The sequence below is a fragment of the Balaenoptera musculus genome, chromosome 6 (assembly GCF_009873245.2).
Source record: "Balaenoptera musculus isolate JJ_BM4_2016_0621 chromosome 6, mBalMus1.pri.v3, whole genome shotgun sequence".
In the NCBI taxonomy this organism is placed as follows: Eukaryota; Metazoa; Chordata; class Mammalia; order Artiodactyla; family Balaenopteridae; genus Balaenoptera; species Balaenoptera musculus.
Window position 1 is genome coordinate 81669600 of NC_045790.1, and position 15638 is coordinate 81685237.

Below are 15638 nucleotides of genomic sequence, written 5' to 3' on the forward strand. Positions count from 1 at the left end.
GTTGTGGACAATTGGGAGTCAACAGGGAGGGGGAGGGTGTAGGGCCACACAACTGTGTCATCCCAGCCCCGGAGGACCTTCACGGTGTAGGCAGATATGCGGCAAAAATAAAAGCGATTTGTCATTGTGTCCTCCTTGTGCTCTCAGCTACATAGCTTTCCTAATCTCACAGAGCACACCACCGCAATTTCCAGAGCCCAGAATGCAGGCCACACTCTTCTCACTCCAGGTTCCCACAATTAGAGAGAGGCCTCCATGGCTCATTCCAAGGACGTAAGCTTAGACCTCCCTGCACATCAAGGTCTAAGTCCTTCCTGACCTGACCCAACAGAAGTCATAATTGGGGAATGGTCAGGTTCTGAGTCATGAAAGTGTGCTGGGCAGGCAGATAGTTTACCTCAGCTTCAGAATGAAAGCCTTGGCATTTAGAAAGAGGGGATAGTTAATGGCATCATGAATCCTCTTTCTACTGTCCTGAGATATTTAATTCTGGCCCCAAATGTGACTCTTCTATTCTGTAAGACTAGAACCCTGCAGGTAGCCAAGTCTTTTTGGAGTGGACACCAAATGTTAGGAAGTGTCCTGGCTTCTGAACATCCTGCCTATGTTTGGGCCTGACTCACTATAGAAGCAGAAAAGCTGGACACTCACTTCCCAGGCCTGCCTTGTAGTAGGCCAGGGGCACTCAGACCCACCTGCTCCAGTGACACAAAGAGACAGTGGAGGCTCTACCCTGGTGCAGCAGCAGCACCCAGCCTCCAGGGGCCATAGCGGCAGTGGGGTGGGTGGTGACATCCAGTGCCCAGTGAGCTGTGGCTAGCAGGACTTGGGGCCAGTAGTAGTGTCCTTGATATCCTGGCTCTGTAGTGGAATTTTGGCTGTGGTCCTGGCCTCTGCCCATTTTCTAATCCCGACTCTGCATCTGTCCCAACCACACTGTGAGTTGTTCATTATGCTTTCACTACATTTACTTTCTGCTTATTATCAGCTAGAATCTGTTTCTTTTGCTTGCTAATAGGAGCCCTGGCACTTACATCACTCTCCTGAGAAGGCAGGTCATCATCTTATCCCAGACCAAGCAGGTTGTCTGTCAGGGGATACTTTCCAGGCATACATGGTTCTATCTTAAGGAGCATTCTGGGAAATAAATGCAGTTATATTTCCAGGAATATTTTAGTGCCCTTATAAATTACCATCCAGACTGCTGATTCATTCCTTATTCTGATTCTGAGCGTGGCTGGCCCCATTCTCAGGTGGTAGGCATGTTGGGGTATAACATAAATGTGGTTTGTAGTGGTTCCGGTCACACATAAGAGCCAGCTCCCATTCTGGGCATGGACAGAAGGGGGCATCTGTCATAGCTTCATAGGTATCAGTCCCAGAGGACCTCTTAAGAGGGTCTAGTCAGGTAATTTTCAAAGTGGTGCTGGCAAACCAACTGTATCAGGATCACTTGAGAAGCCTGTTGAAGATACATGTTCTAGTGTCCAACTTACTGAACCAGTGAGGCCTGGACATCTGCATTCTGATGCTCTAATCCAACTCCCTGACCCCACTACAGGTGGGGAAAGAAGAAGCCAGGTCTCCTGACCATCAGGTGCTCAATAGCCCCTCTGAGGCCCTTGAAGTAGATCCAACCCCTCCTAGGCAGGAAAGCATGATCCAGGTTGGCTGTCAGCAAGACCAGCCTGGTGGGGAGGGGATGAAGCTTCTGGAAGAAAACTGTGATGAGTATGGAATTTATAATCTGGCTATTAAAGCAAATATTTGTGTACTTTGCTGAAAGGTACACTTGCAGATCAATTCTGCACTGCGTCTTTTTCAAATTATTATTCTAAGCTTGCAAAATTGAGTTTATCAGTGACGTAAAAATAGTAGACTCAGGAATCATTCATTACTTTACTTTCCACCCTCAGGAATCAGCCCAATTTTTGAAAAAGTCAGGAAAGTCCAGAATGACCCCAGGTTTCCTAAGTAAGGGATTGGGGGATGAATTGGGAACTCAGTAGAGGGACAGATTTGGGGGACGCAGGACATGTTGATTTTGTGGTGCATGTGGAATCATCATAGGAATATTGGTGGGCAGAGGCCAAACAGGTCTGGAGCTTAGGAGAGAGGTCTGGTTTGAAAGCAAAAAGTTAAAACTTTCAGCACAGGTGAGATGGTTCAGAGACATTGTTTTCTGTGATAAAAGAGACCAGGCCTCCTCAGCCCCTTTGTCTGTCAACAGAAGATGGGGGTGTCATAGGGAAGGAAGGGTGAATGGTGAGAGGCTGGGGCCAAATGGTTTATAAATTTAATCTAGCACCAACATTCAGCTGCTCTGGGCCAAAAACATTTGTGAATTCAATTCAACTCAACTCAACTCAGTTCAACAGACCCAGTCACTGTGCTGAGCACAATGCAGTTCATCCACTATTTATTGAACATCTACTATATTTTAGGTCCTGGGGCTCATCAGTGAACCTGAGACAGTCTTCATCCTGAGTGGACTTCCACTTGTCATATTTGGCAGTGGGTCAGGGTGTGATGTTTAGTTAACCATGTCAGGACTGAAGTCCAGAGAGAGGAGACAGCATTCCCAGGGTCACAGAGCAAAGTGGTGAGAGAGGCCCAACACAGGGTTCCTGATCTCCAGCCTAGTGTTGGGGAATTCTCTGAAGCATGGTACAGCCAGGAAAAGGAGGTAGGATATGAATGGTCAGTGTGAAAATATGATTAGTATTTGATTATTTGCACAAAGGATTAAATAACTAGGTTGGCTCTGGAGTCCCACTGGGGACAGCAACAGGGTTTTGGGGCTCACTGCAGTAAATAGGGTATCTTGAGCTGGATGAGTGGATGAGAGAATCTCAGGAGTCAGTGATCATCCCATTCAATCTGCTATTTAAAACAGTCCTGCACATCCTCAATAACGAGGAGCTGACTACTATCCAAGGTAGCTCATCTCTTATTTGGGTAGCTCTGACTATTGGAATTTGTTTTTCTACAGTGAAGCAAGAGCTCTCCTGTTGGGGTTCAAATCCATTGATTTGTCTTAGCTTAGCTCCTGAGTACCCCAGATCATGTCTGCTCCCTTTGTTCTGTGACAGCCCTCAGAGACTTGGAAGTGACCATGTCCCATTGAGCCTGTCTTCTCCAGGTTAAGTGTCCCAAATCCCTCAACACTGGGTCCTCTTCCCATCCTGTCCTCTCACCCCTCATGCATTATGGTTCTCCATTGTCCCCCTCCCGGAGCTGAGCACAGCACTCCAGAAGTGTGGGATGGACATATGCTGTGATGAATGTGTTCTTTTAATGCTTACTGCAGGACTAGGAGCTGCCTGTATATTAGCCTGAGACAAACGACCTTGTGACCCAGTGTCCATCTACCAATGACTCCTTGCTTCCACTTAAGGACATAGGCACCTCCTGATTCCTCTGTGTATGTGGAGGAGGGGTGGGACAGGAAGGGCCCAATGAAAGTGGTTTCAACCCTGTGCAAGAGAAAACCTGAGAATACAGAAGGTGGTCTATAAATTCACAGCATTCATTAATGACTGGGCCAGCAAATAGGTTTCATTCCCTTGTTACTCAGAGTGTGGCCCATGGACCAGGAGTATCAGCATCACCTGGGAGCTTTCTGGGAAATGCAGAATAGCAGGCCCCACCCTAAACCTACTGAATCAGAAGCTGTGTTTTAACAAGATCCCCAGGTGACCCATGTGCCCTTTATTTGCATTTTATGAACCTTCAGAGTCATGTTGCTTGACTTAGCCTCCAGGGCATGTGGATCACACCAGGATGACCTTCCTAAAACTCCAACCTGGCCGTGTCACTCTGCTTGCCTACATTCTTTCAGAGGATCCCTATTGCTTTCAGGATAAAGTCTAATCTCTCAGGCATCACGATCTGGCTTGTACCAGTCTCTAAGGGGTATTTCTCTACTCAGATCTGAATGCCCAGTCATACCAAATGACCCCAGAAAGGCTAGACTGTTCCCCAGAAAGGCTAGGCCATTTCACACCTCTATGTCTTTGTACATGCTGTTCCCTCCCCGCTGGAATTCCACCCCTAGACTTTCTCCCCTGAGAAATTCCTCCTCAGCCTTCATTTTAGCTTCGATATCACTTCCTCCAGGTGCTGCCTGATTTGTGCCTGCATCAAATCTAACCCTTCCATCTCATAAACACGTAACAGAGACACACTGTGCTGTCATCACTGTCTCACAAGTATCTTCCTCATCAGGTTGTGTATTCCTTGGACCAGAGTCTGGTTTATCTGAGGGCCTAGTACACAGTAGGTACTCAATAAGTGCTAAATTGCTGAAGCAGTTAGCAAAGGCCCCAGTGTCCACAGGACAGCCCAACTGGAGGGAAGACTTATTCAGGAAGGTTATTCCTCATAGTACCTGTCTCCCTGCTCCCAGGTGGGGGCCCTCTCTGCCCATGAAGAGTCCTCGGAGAATCAGCCCATCATCATCCCAACGCTACTAAGTTATACAGCAGCCAGTGCCACTACCAAGAAATAACCACTGTCCTCAGAGAGCCTCCTGGATCCTAGGCCTTTTACAATTCATCCCATTTTCCCAAGCCCACTGTGGGTTGGGCTCGACTCCCAGAAAGCCAAGATGGAGCAGATCTATTCCTTGTCTTGGAGAGTTCACATTCTGGTCAGGAGTCAGGCCCAAATGACTTGTAAACAGTGCTCTGGAGATTTGGGGAAGAGAGGTCCCCAGTGGGGAGGATGTCACTAGGTAGGATCAGGGCAGGGCCAAAATACCAAGACATAAAACAGAAGCAATACTGTAGCAAATTCAATAAAGACTTTAAAAATGGTCCACATCAAAAAAATCTTTAAAAAAAAAAAAAAAGAAAAGGGAGATGGGGACTTGCCTCAACCCCAGTTTGACCGTATAGAAACCAATTGGTCAAATAAATACGGATTTTAAATTACTCAGGATTTATAGTGGGTCAAATCTAGTGATCATTTCTAGAGAAAACAAGATATGGGGGGAAGTAAGCATTAAAATAATCATAAACATTTTGTTTCCATGAAAGTGAGATGCGTGTCTTAGCCTAGGTTCCCCTAAAAGGCAGAGACTGAGACGTGAAGGTGGTTCATTTAGGGAAACTGGCGCCAGGGAACTGGGAAAAGTGAAACAGGTAGGGAGCTCCCTGTTATGTAGCTGGCATCTGCTGTGAGCACCTGGGCTCCATCTGGCTGGGACCCTGAGGAGCCATGAGGAATGCACCCCATTGGGCAGAAGAAGGGAGCATTTCTCTACTGGTGTCCATCCCCCATTGGTCAAGGGTTGTTGCTCTCTGAGGAGTTAACCCTCTTGTACTTCAAAGTTTGCACATTTGTCAGAATGTCCTCTGTGACCACATCAGAAAAGTCCCAGAGCAGAAAATAGGAGATAGGCAGGTAGCTGAGGTGACGTGCTCTCAGGTGACACTTAACACACAGCTGGTTGCCTCAAAAACAGCTGGAGTAAAAAAGTGACTGAGAGGATGTGAGGTGGGGCATGAGAGGTATCTGATACAATGTGTAATACTTAAGAACAAATCATTTTAGTCTAGCTCTAATTATTGTGAATAAAAGCTCAAATTTTCTATTTTACTTAGAGCATTTAATTTTGGTTTAATGAACACATGGAACACAAATCTTAAGTGTACAGCTCAATGAATTCCAAGTATTCTTTTATATTTTGCAATTGATTTATTTTACAAAAAAATGACTTTGTTATAATTATTATTTTTAAGAAGTAAATAGCGTACCTATTTAAAACTGTACTTGGAAGATGGGTGGCTTGTTCTAATTTGCATCAAGGTGCCATGTGGACTAGCAGTGAGGCCTCCGAGCAACAGTGCTGTGTGTCCTAGCAGAGCAGGGAGGGACACTGCTTCACCAGTGGGTGAGGTTTGGAAAATTGTAGCCAAACTGACTTTTTGTAATTGAATGATTTTGAAACTTCAACTAGGAGAATTCGCCATTTTAAAGGTCCTTACAATAATAAGGGAACCCCTTTAAATCAGGGGAGCCTGTATGCTTAGCTTTTGGAATATTGAAATTGCTTCTCTCCCTCCTGGACCTCCTTGAAGGTGTTCCTACTAGAGAACACTTGGAATTGCAGGGTTGAGACTAAAACCAAAGCATGTACCAGAGCAGGGCTTCTCAACGGAGGGATGATTGATGTTCGGGGCCAGAAATTCTTCGCTGGGGCAGCGGGGGGAGGTCTGCCCTGTGCATTGCAGGAAGTTTAGTGGCATTCCTGGCCTCTACCCACTAGATGCCAGGAGCAACGTGCTTGCCCCTCCACCCCGTGTGACAACCAAAAATGTCTCCAGACATTGCCAAATGTCCCTGGGGGGCAAGATAGCCCCCATTTGAAAATCACTGCTTTAGAGGGTGAAGGATCCATTTGCACAGCTAATTATTTCTCTCCAATACTTCTTTCCATAAGCTCCCATTTTCTACACTTTTCTTTAAAAAACAAACAAACAAACAAACCAGATGGTATACTATTTCCCCAGTCAAAGGATTTAGTGAAAATCATAACTGAGGGGCCTGCAAGATGATGTGGCCAGGCCAGTGTCTGAGGATGCCCAGTTTCTGGATGTTGGAGCTGGGCAGTGAAGATCTGGAAGGGGAGTCAGGAGATTTAGTACTAACCAGTTTATACTGAAGGAATGGCAGGCGGGTGGGAAAGGTGTGTTGGGGGGATGGGGAGAAGGCCTGAGGAGCCCAGCATGTGTCCACGTAAGGGGGGGCCATGACGTGAGAGCTCATGGAGCCCTCCGAGAAGCTGCCACATCTGACTGCGACCATGGCTGCTGCTGTGATATCCTGAGAAAAGTGGCTTCTGCTTCACTTCTGCCTTCCAAGAGTTCCTCTCTTTGACAAACTTTAATCCTACAAACCCTACAGGAAAGGAGATTCTGGCAAATGTAGTTTCCAGTCTGATAACAGGAGCAGTGGTTGCTAGAAGATCCAGAAGAGCCCACTGTCAACTTGGCATCCACACACATTGCTTTCACTAAGACTGACTTCTGAATAAAAACAGGAACGACAGCACACTCCACCTGAAACGATGCCTCTCTCCTCGGTACAGCTGAAGACAAGCTCACTGGCCCCTCCTTCCGCCAAAAGAGGAAACACAAAGTCTCATAGGAAACTTTATCCATCTCTGGATGATGTTTACTCATCTAGCTGGATCATCCTCCCCCCTTTTATACCCTGTAACTTAATATGGAGATATAGGATTAAACACTATTAATGCACTTCATATTAGCTAGAAGAGAATGGGTGAGGGGAAAACAGAAAAAGAAGTGGTTAACAGATATAAATATACTCATATCAAAGCAAGAAAACAAGAAAGCAAGTAGTTCCCATTTTGGCAACTGGTCATGTGGTTGTAGCTGGAATTTGACTTCTTTCTTTTACTACCCATTCCTTAATCTTTTTTGCTCTTAGCAAGCATTTTGACTAGTTATGGTTCCTTGTCTGGTGGAATAACTCAAACCTTCATTCCTGAGGAGTCTATGTCATTAGACTATGCTGATGTTTTCCATGCACTTTTACCACAGAACATGAGAGTATTAGAAAACATCCAGAAAATTTCCTGGGTCCCAGCAAGACTTCTCTTTATCCCTGTCTTAGTCTGTTTGGGCTACTATAACAAATAACCAAGACTGTTGTATATAAGCAAAAAACATCTATTTCTCACAGTTCTGGAGGCTGGGAAGTCAAAGATCGTGGTGTCAGCAGATTCAGTGTCTGGTAAGGACTTGCTTCCTCATTAATGGCTGTCTTTTCATTGTAACCTCACATGGTGGAAGGGTCCAGGGAGCTCTTTGAGGTCTCTTTTATAAGAGCACTAATTCCATTCATGAGGGCTTCACCCTCATGACCTAATTACCTTCCAAAGGTCCCACCTCCGGATACCAGCACTTTGGGTGATGAATTTCAACATATGAATTTTGGGGGGACACAAACATTTAATCTATAGCAGGCCCCATTGTGAAGTAGCAACTTAATTTCCCCTTGGTAACCAGGTCTAATCATTCCAGTAATACAGAATGGACCGTTGTTGCCTCCCTTGAAGGAAGTAGTCTTCCTCTGGGAACCAAGACTTCTATGCCAAAGAGCCAAAGTCATGGGGATAGAAGCAAAAATGTTGCTGGTGTATCGTTAAGGGTAATAGTGATGTGAGCCACTTATACTTCCCCTTATTGATCCTCGGACCTCTGAATCCTGGCTGTGGGAGACACAGTAGCATACATAGGTTACTGAGTAAGAGCACATGCCCCATTACCCTAGACTGCAACATCTCGTCACCCAGCTGGTGCCTATCAGACCTGCTGTTTCAGAGTGATGGAAAACACGGTCAGATTAGCAAATTCTGGGAACTTGAACCCAAGGATTATTTCAGAGCAGTCACCAAAGCTTTATGTTTTCTTACTCAGACCTTGAGTTGGGAACTTAAAGCCTGAACTCATCACTTTCTTTTTTAAATTCTTCAGCACAATTAGAAATAGCCAACTAATCCCACAGTCCTTATAATCTTTACTTCCACTATAAAAGTTCTATTGCAGAGCTAGTTGGTCACTTGACTTTCTTTCCACAGATACCTGACTTCAGATAGGTAATAATTTAAGCAAAGTTTTGTCACTTTATGCCATGGATTACCATGATGTAACAATGGTGTCGTTAATTCTAATATTAGTGAGAGAATTTCACACTCTCATCCTTAAGGCTCTGTTTCTTGAACCACTAGTGATTTCAGTCAGGAAAACAGAGCCATTACAAGTATGATAAGAATAAGGGGTTTAACATAGGAGGTAGGGCTTCTGCAAATCTGAGAGTAACCATCGGGGTGAGGTTCTAGAAGGGGAAAGTTGAAGGGTTTGAGAAGCAGTTGCTAACCACTTCCACCTGAATTACAGGTGGCAAAGGTGGTACAGGTAGCACGGGTGGGAAAACCTGAGAAGCTGCATGCATCTGGCCCCCAAAGTGGGTCTGTGGGATGAGAGCTCACCGGGAGGTCTGCAAATCCACTGTGTCTGTTGAAACTGCCATGCCTGGTGACTCTGCAGTCATGTCTGACTTCCATGGCTTCCCAATAACAACGGCTTCCTGTTGGCATCTCACTTCCAAATTTTGTACAGGTTGCTCTCGTTGGCAAGCTCCATCCTGGAACATTCAGGAAACAGCATACTGGGAAGTGAAGTTCCAGCCTGTAAAAGGAGTGATGGTGCCAAGTTGACAGCAAGATAATCCAGCACAATATCCAACAATGGGGGATTGGTTAACTGAATTATAATATAGTTATATAATAAAATCTACACAGCCTGTGTCGGTCAGGTTTCAACCAGAGAAACAGAGCCAGTAGGAGATATATGTATTCAAAGATTTGTTGGCTTACATAACTGGGGGCTCTGGCTAGGTGAGTCTGTAGGGCAGCCCACCAGGAAGGGCACAAGCTGAAGCTGCAGGCCACAGGCACAGGTTCTTCCTCAGTGAAGCCTCAGTTGTGCTCTTCAGGTTTGCAGCTGGCTGACTGAGGCCCTCCCACATTATCTAGGATAATCTCCCTTACAGTTAACTAATTAGGGGCTTTAATCACAGCTACAAAATACCGTCATGGCAATACCTAATTTAGTGTGTGACTGAATAACTGGGAACCATAGCCTAACCAAGTTGAGCTATCAAGCTGACCATCCCACAAAATGAAGGAGATTGTATAACATGACAATTCATGATGCTCTAGAACATTTAATGATATAGAAAAGTGTTCATGAAATATTAAGTTAAAAAAGGCAGGTTATAAAACAATATATAGAGTATTCTATTTGTGTGAAACTGTGTCTATTTAAGCATAAAGAAAATATGCTAAAATAGCACATGAGATGTTTTACAGTGGTAATTACCGGGTGCTGAGAGACTGGGTGATGAAAATTTTCTCCTTTTTGCTCTGTGTATTTCCTAAATTATTTACAATGAATAAATGATACTTTATAACAAGAAAAAAATTTAAACATTCTATTTTAGACACCTTAGGAAACCTTGCTAATTAAATACCAGTAGGTTTCTCCCAAGGAGTGGGGGTGGGGAGGGAGGGGATTTCTCTCCCCTCCCACTCTCTCAGCCTTTCCTTCTCTATCTACTTCCAGACACCAAAGGTACTTGCAAAATAGGAAGCTCTCAAGTCTTAGCATGAAAATGCTTCCCTCTTATTCCTCTCTTTAACAAGTATGAGTGGATGCGGCGGGTGAGATGTCAAAAGTAAGCGTTTAATTTAGTATACACGGTGGAGAGAACCTTTAATATAGTATTAATTCCTTGTGCAAGTTAGCAAGGCTTAATAACCATGTGAGCCATTGGGAATCCTGGTGTGACTCAAAATGACATCTGCATTAATGGTCTAATTAATAATGTATATGTTAATAAGAATCTCATTAAAGCCAGGGTACAATTATCAATGTAGGATGCAATTCCTTAGCATCTGTGGGCCAGTGTAATGCTCTGGTGATTCCAGTTGCAATTACCAATGATAAATGACCTTATAAGTCTCATTAATTGATTAAGGAGGCAGCGATTAGTGTAAAAACTTAACTGCTTTGGAAGTACAAAAACCACTGGCAAGACAGTGATGATTACAAATCAGGAGGAACTGGGCCAGCTCGTCACAGGCAGTGGGGGGTGCAGAGTGAGCAGTAAGAGACAGCACGCAGGTTGACCAAGACCACTCATCCATGTCTCCCTTAACTGCACCCCCAGTCTGGGCATTTGACTGTGCTGTTACTAGTATTTTAATAAGAATTATATCAACACTAATTAATATTATGGAAAAGTTATTTTTCAAAGCCAGCACCTTAAAGTTAATGGACTTCTTTGGTCCATTTTCCTCTTTAATTTAGTTTATCTTTTCTCAAATCTTATTGAAATTATTTCAGTCAAGGCCATTGTTTCACCATGAAGACTTGGTTTATCAATCAGTTTTCTTTCTCTTTTCTTAAAATTGACTCATGATAGCATCTGCCACTGTAGCTTTTCTTTTCTTGACCACTATTTTGACCAAGCCCAAGTTTCTTGGGTCATATTTAGCAAATCAACATCAAGATGATTTGGTGCTTTGGTCAATTTTTAGTCAATGAAATTTCCACCATGTGGAGCTTTAGCCTTTGTCAATTGTATTTTATGCTGATTATTGCCACCAGTCATCCTGGCTGTACGTTGGGTAAATGAGAGCTAATCTTTATTTCTAAGCTAACCCATAAAAAAAAATGTGAGCAGGTTTATGAACCAGAGGCAGACATTAGGGGAGAGGGAGGAGGAAGGAAAGTGGGGAAGGACTCAGAAGGGAGGACAGATCCAGAGGGGGAGAGACAGAGAGGTGGAGACAGACAGCAAGAGATGGTAGCAGCTCTAGCTTATTGGCCACTCTGCTTTTGACTTTTCATCAGAGTCAAAACATCTGCTTCTCTGCTTACCTAATTCCATGGTTTCTGAGCCCCTGTTCTGAGGTGGATCCTGGGCCATGGGGAGTGGAGCTAAGTAGTGTAGGCGGTCTGCTCTCCAGGATCCCCAGTCAAGGGAGCCAGGCATGGAGGCCGAGAGCTAGGCCATAGAGGTGGTGATCCAGGGTAAAGGAGCCAGCCAGATGCATCTCTGCTCCCCCAGAAGCTGGCACAGGGCCTGGCCAGGGAACATGCTCATAAATGAAGGAAGCTGTTTGTCTATTAACATGTGTTGAGACTTTACTGTGTCCCAGGTACTATGTTAGGATCTGAGGGTACAGCTGCAGAGCAAGCAGTGCAATGGGAGAATGAGAAGGAAGGGGCTGAGAGGAAGCAAGCATGTTGAACATATAAACATATAAACTCAGATTTTTAAAAAAGTAGGCAGGAATTTAGTAATTTTTTTTTAAACTTTTTAAAAAAACATTTAATTAATTAATTTATTTATTTTTGGCTGTGTTGGGTGTTCGTTTCTGTGCGAGGGCTTTCTCTAGTTGTGGCAAGCGAGGGCCACTCTTCATTGCTGTGCGCGGGCCTCTCACTATCGCGGCCTCTCTTGTTGCGGAGCATAGGCTCCAGACGCGCAGGCTCAGTAGTTGTGGCTCACGGGCCCACTTGCTCCGCGGCATGTGGGATCTTCCCAGACCAGGGCTCGAACCCGTGTCCCCTGCATTGGCAGGCGGATTCTCAACCACTGCACCACCAGGGAAGCCAGTAATTAATTTTTAAGATTGAAGCCAGTGATGCTAAACTGAGGGCTTGTTTGGAGAGGGGGCAACACCTGGCACAGGTGAGCAGCAGGCCTGGTGGGGGTGATGTTTGTGATAGTTTCTTCTTTCTCAGCTCTTGGGTCTATGTGCCCAAAGCTGCTACCCCATCTTGCCTCCTGGTTTCCTCTCCTGGGAGGCCCAAGAAGGGCTCAGGAAACTTGGATTCTATCCCTGCCTCTGAATGCTATCCTCCTGGCTGTGGCCTGCAGTTTCCCCATTTGTAGCTCCACTCTGCCCAGTGCCCCTTCTCATGGGGCCACCAGTCCTTGCCATCAGGAAGTGCCAGCTGGACCCTGCTTAGAATCTGGGGCTCTACCCACTGGTCCTTGACCCCTGGAAACCAGGTCTTGCCTTCTCAGGGGTGGTTCCAGACAATTGAGACAGCCCCTGGGCCAGAACCCACTGGGACTCAAAATCTTGGGCCTTCAGTGAGGGATATCAGGCCCTCCATCACCTGATCCAAATTTCCTTAAATTCTCCTTCCTGCACTCACCATCTTATACCTACCTGTCTTGCTGAGATGATTTTCCCTGAGGCTGTTATCAGTGTGGGGCTGGGGTCCTTCTGCTGAAGATAAAACCAGGTTCCTGGAGTCTTCAGAACTGACTGGGCTCTGTTGAAAGGCTGACCTGTTCATATCAAATTGAGGCTCATTAGACAGAAACCTAACATTTATTGGCCACCTGCCATGTGCCAGACTCTGTGCTGGATTTTTAAGTGTCATAATCTCAACTACCCAATTGCATTTATCATTCACATCTTGCTGATGAACATACTGAGACCCAAAGGGTTTTAGTGGCCTGTTCAATGTCCTGCAGGTACTAACTATCTCAGCCCTGCTTTTTGCTGCCCCAGGAGTTGTCTCAGGGTCTGCCCAGTGGCCAGATCTCCACTGGCCCAGAAGCATTTGGGGGTCTGCAGGCCCTCACCAAGTCATCACCTCCAGGGGAAGCAGGGGCAGGTGGGCTAATGGGCTTCAGGTGGTAGCTCCTGGCTTTGCCCTTTCCGTGATGGAGTCCCCAGAGAGAGAGAGAGAGAGAGAGACTGGCAGAAATCAGTCCCTGTGGCCCCCAGATCATGTTAGCCAGGGACACTGTAAATCCCCTTGACTGCCACACAGCATCTTATTATCTTAGAAAGGAAAGACCCTAGGTGATGATCTGGTTCTGTCCCTTACTGTTCAGAGAGGGGAAGGCACCTGCCCAAAGTCATATCAGGGCAGGGCTGGGGTCCCACCTACACCTCCTGACGGCACCAGCCTTGTTCTGTCTCCTTTTCTCCGTGGCTCAAAGGTCAACAGAGGCACAGCTGGAGAGCTTACAAAGGCTTTTCTTCCTTTCTCTCCCTTCCTTTAACTCTCCCTTTAAGAGTCACTTTCTGCTTTCCTCTTGATAAGAATTTCATAGCAATTCACACACCCTGAAGGGTGAATGCATAGCAGATTGCTAAAGCCAGGCTGTAATTATCCATCCTTCTGTTCCAAGTGAGGAATTCACTTGCATTGGGTGAATGCTGCCGGGTCTGTCAGCCGTGCTATTGTCTCCTGAGCACTAGCTCTGGACTGGCTCTTTGGGGACCCTGCATTGGAGGGCACAGAAATGAATCAAAGAGTGCTGTCCCCAGGAGTTCCCAGTGCAGCAGGCGACGGGAGATGGGCCACAGATAGCTAGGAACAGAGAGAGCATGGCAGGTATCCAAGGCACAGACCCGTAAAACCCTGCAGACTCAGGTGGGATTTGGACGATGCAGGGGGCAGGGGTGGGGCTTGGTCCAGCTTCAGGTATGGAAGCTGCAGGAGCAGAGATGTGGAAGTGGGAGTTCAAGAATGGGGTCTGGCTGTGTAAGAAGGCACGTTGTGGGAGACGAGGTTGGAAATGTGATTCGGTCTGACCGTAAGCCCTAAACACCTGCGACATTGGCCTTGCCCAGAGGTTATAAACTGGCTGCCCTAGAACAGATTGAGGCCTCTGATGAGTTTGTGTGGCCCCCGCAGTGTTTTTGTTTTGTTTTTATTTTTAATATTTCGAGTTAGTGACCAACCTTTAAAAACCAGAAGATTTCATATGAGAAATGGATTTCCAGCTCTTTGGAAACACTCAAAGAACTGGCAACCCTGGGCCTGCATTTTTGCCTGGTGACACAACTAGTGTGTATTTGGGGAGTGTGTGTTTTCTGTGCTTCCGTCAGATCTTCTGGGGGGTTCGTGACACCTCCAGAAGTCAGAACCACGGTTTAAGAAGAATGGAAGAATATTGAATAACATGGAAGCTGTTCACAAAATAATAAGCAGAAAAAAGGTAAAAAGGAATATTAACTGTACAATGACATTTTGGAAAAATGTATATATATTCTTAGGAGATATTGGTTATCTCTAGGAAATGTGATTAAATGTGACTTTTATTTTCTTTACTTGTCTCCATTTTTCACAAGGAATATTTATAGCAAGAAAATGATTAAAAAAAATTTTTTTATTGGAGTATAATTGCTTTACAATGTTGTGCTAGTTTCTGCTGTACAGAGAAGTGAATCAGCTAATGTGTATACATATATCCCTTCCCTCTTGGACCTCCCTCCCCGCCATCCCACCCATCTAGGTCTTCACAGAGCACCAAGCTGAGCTCCCTGTGCTATACAGCAGGTTTCCACTAGCTATCTATTTTACACATGGTAGTGTAAGAAAATGATTTTTAAAATCAGTTTTTAAAGTAAATCTGAGCTGGTTGACAGTGTTTAAAGTCTTTCGAAATTCGTCAGCCACATGTAGAAAAAAACTGGAACTCTTTAGTCTGCCGACCTGGACTCTATACTCAGCCTCAGGAAAGTCTTCTTTGCATCTTTGTCTGGACATTTGGGACCCTCTGCACAGTCTGGGCGTTTGGCATTACATGTCTCTTCCTCCTCCACCCTCTCTCTTTCCTGCTAAGCCCCTACTCATCCTTCCTGGGTGAGTTAAATGCCACCACTTCTGAAGCCTTTATCCATCCCGCTCTGACAGGGCCACCTGCCTCTTCTTCCCCATAGGGTTGTTTGTGAAGTATGTGTCTGACTCTGCCACTGGACTCTGGGCTTCTAGAGGGCAGAGACCATGGCGTCTTCATTTGTTGGCTTGTTCATTGGGACTTGTGTGCACTATGTGATCAGAAAAATGCTTGTTGAAGTCAATTGACTGGAAATGAAGAGAGAAAAATGAGGGGTTCAGTTAAAAAACATGGATTCGAATCCCTGACCTGCCTCATAATGCCTGTGTGGTTGACCAAAGACAAGTCCTTAACCCATCTGTCTACTTGTTCATCTGTAAATTGGGCACACAGACCAGCTCTGATGACTAAATGAAATGATGTGTGTGAAAGTGCTACGGAAACCACGA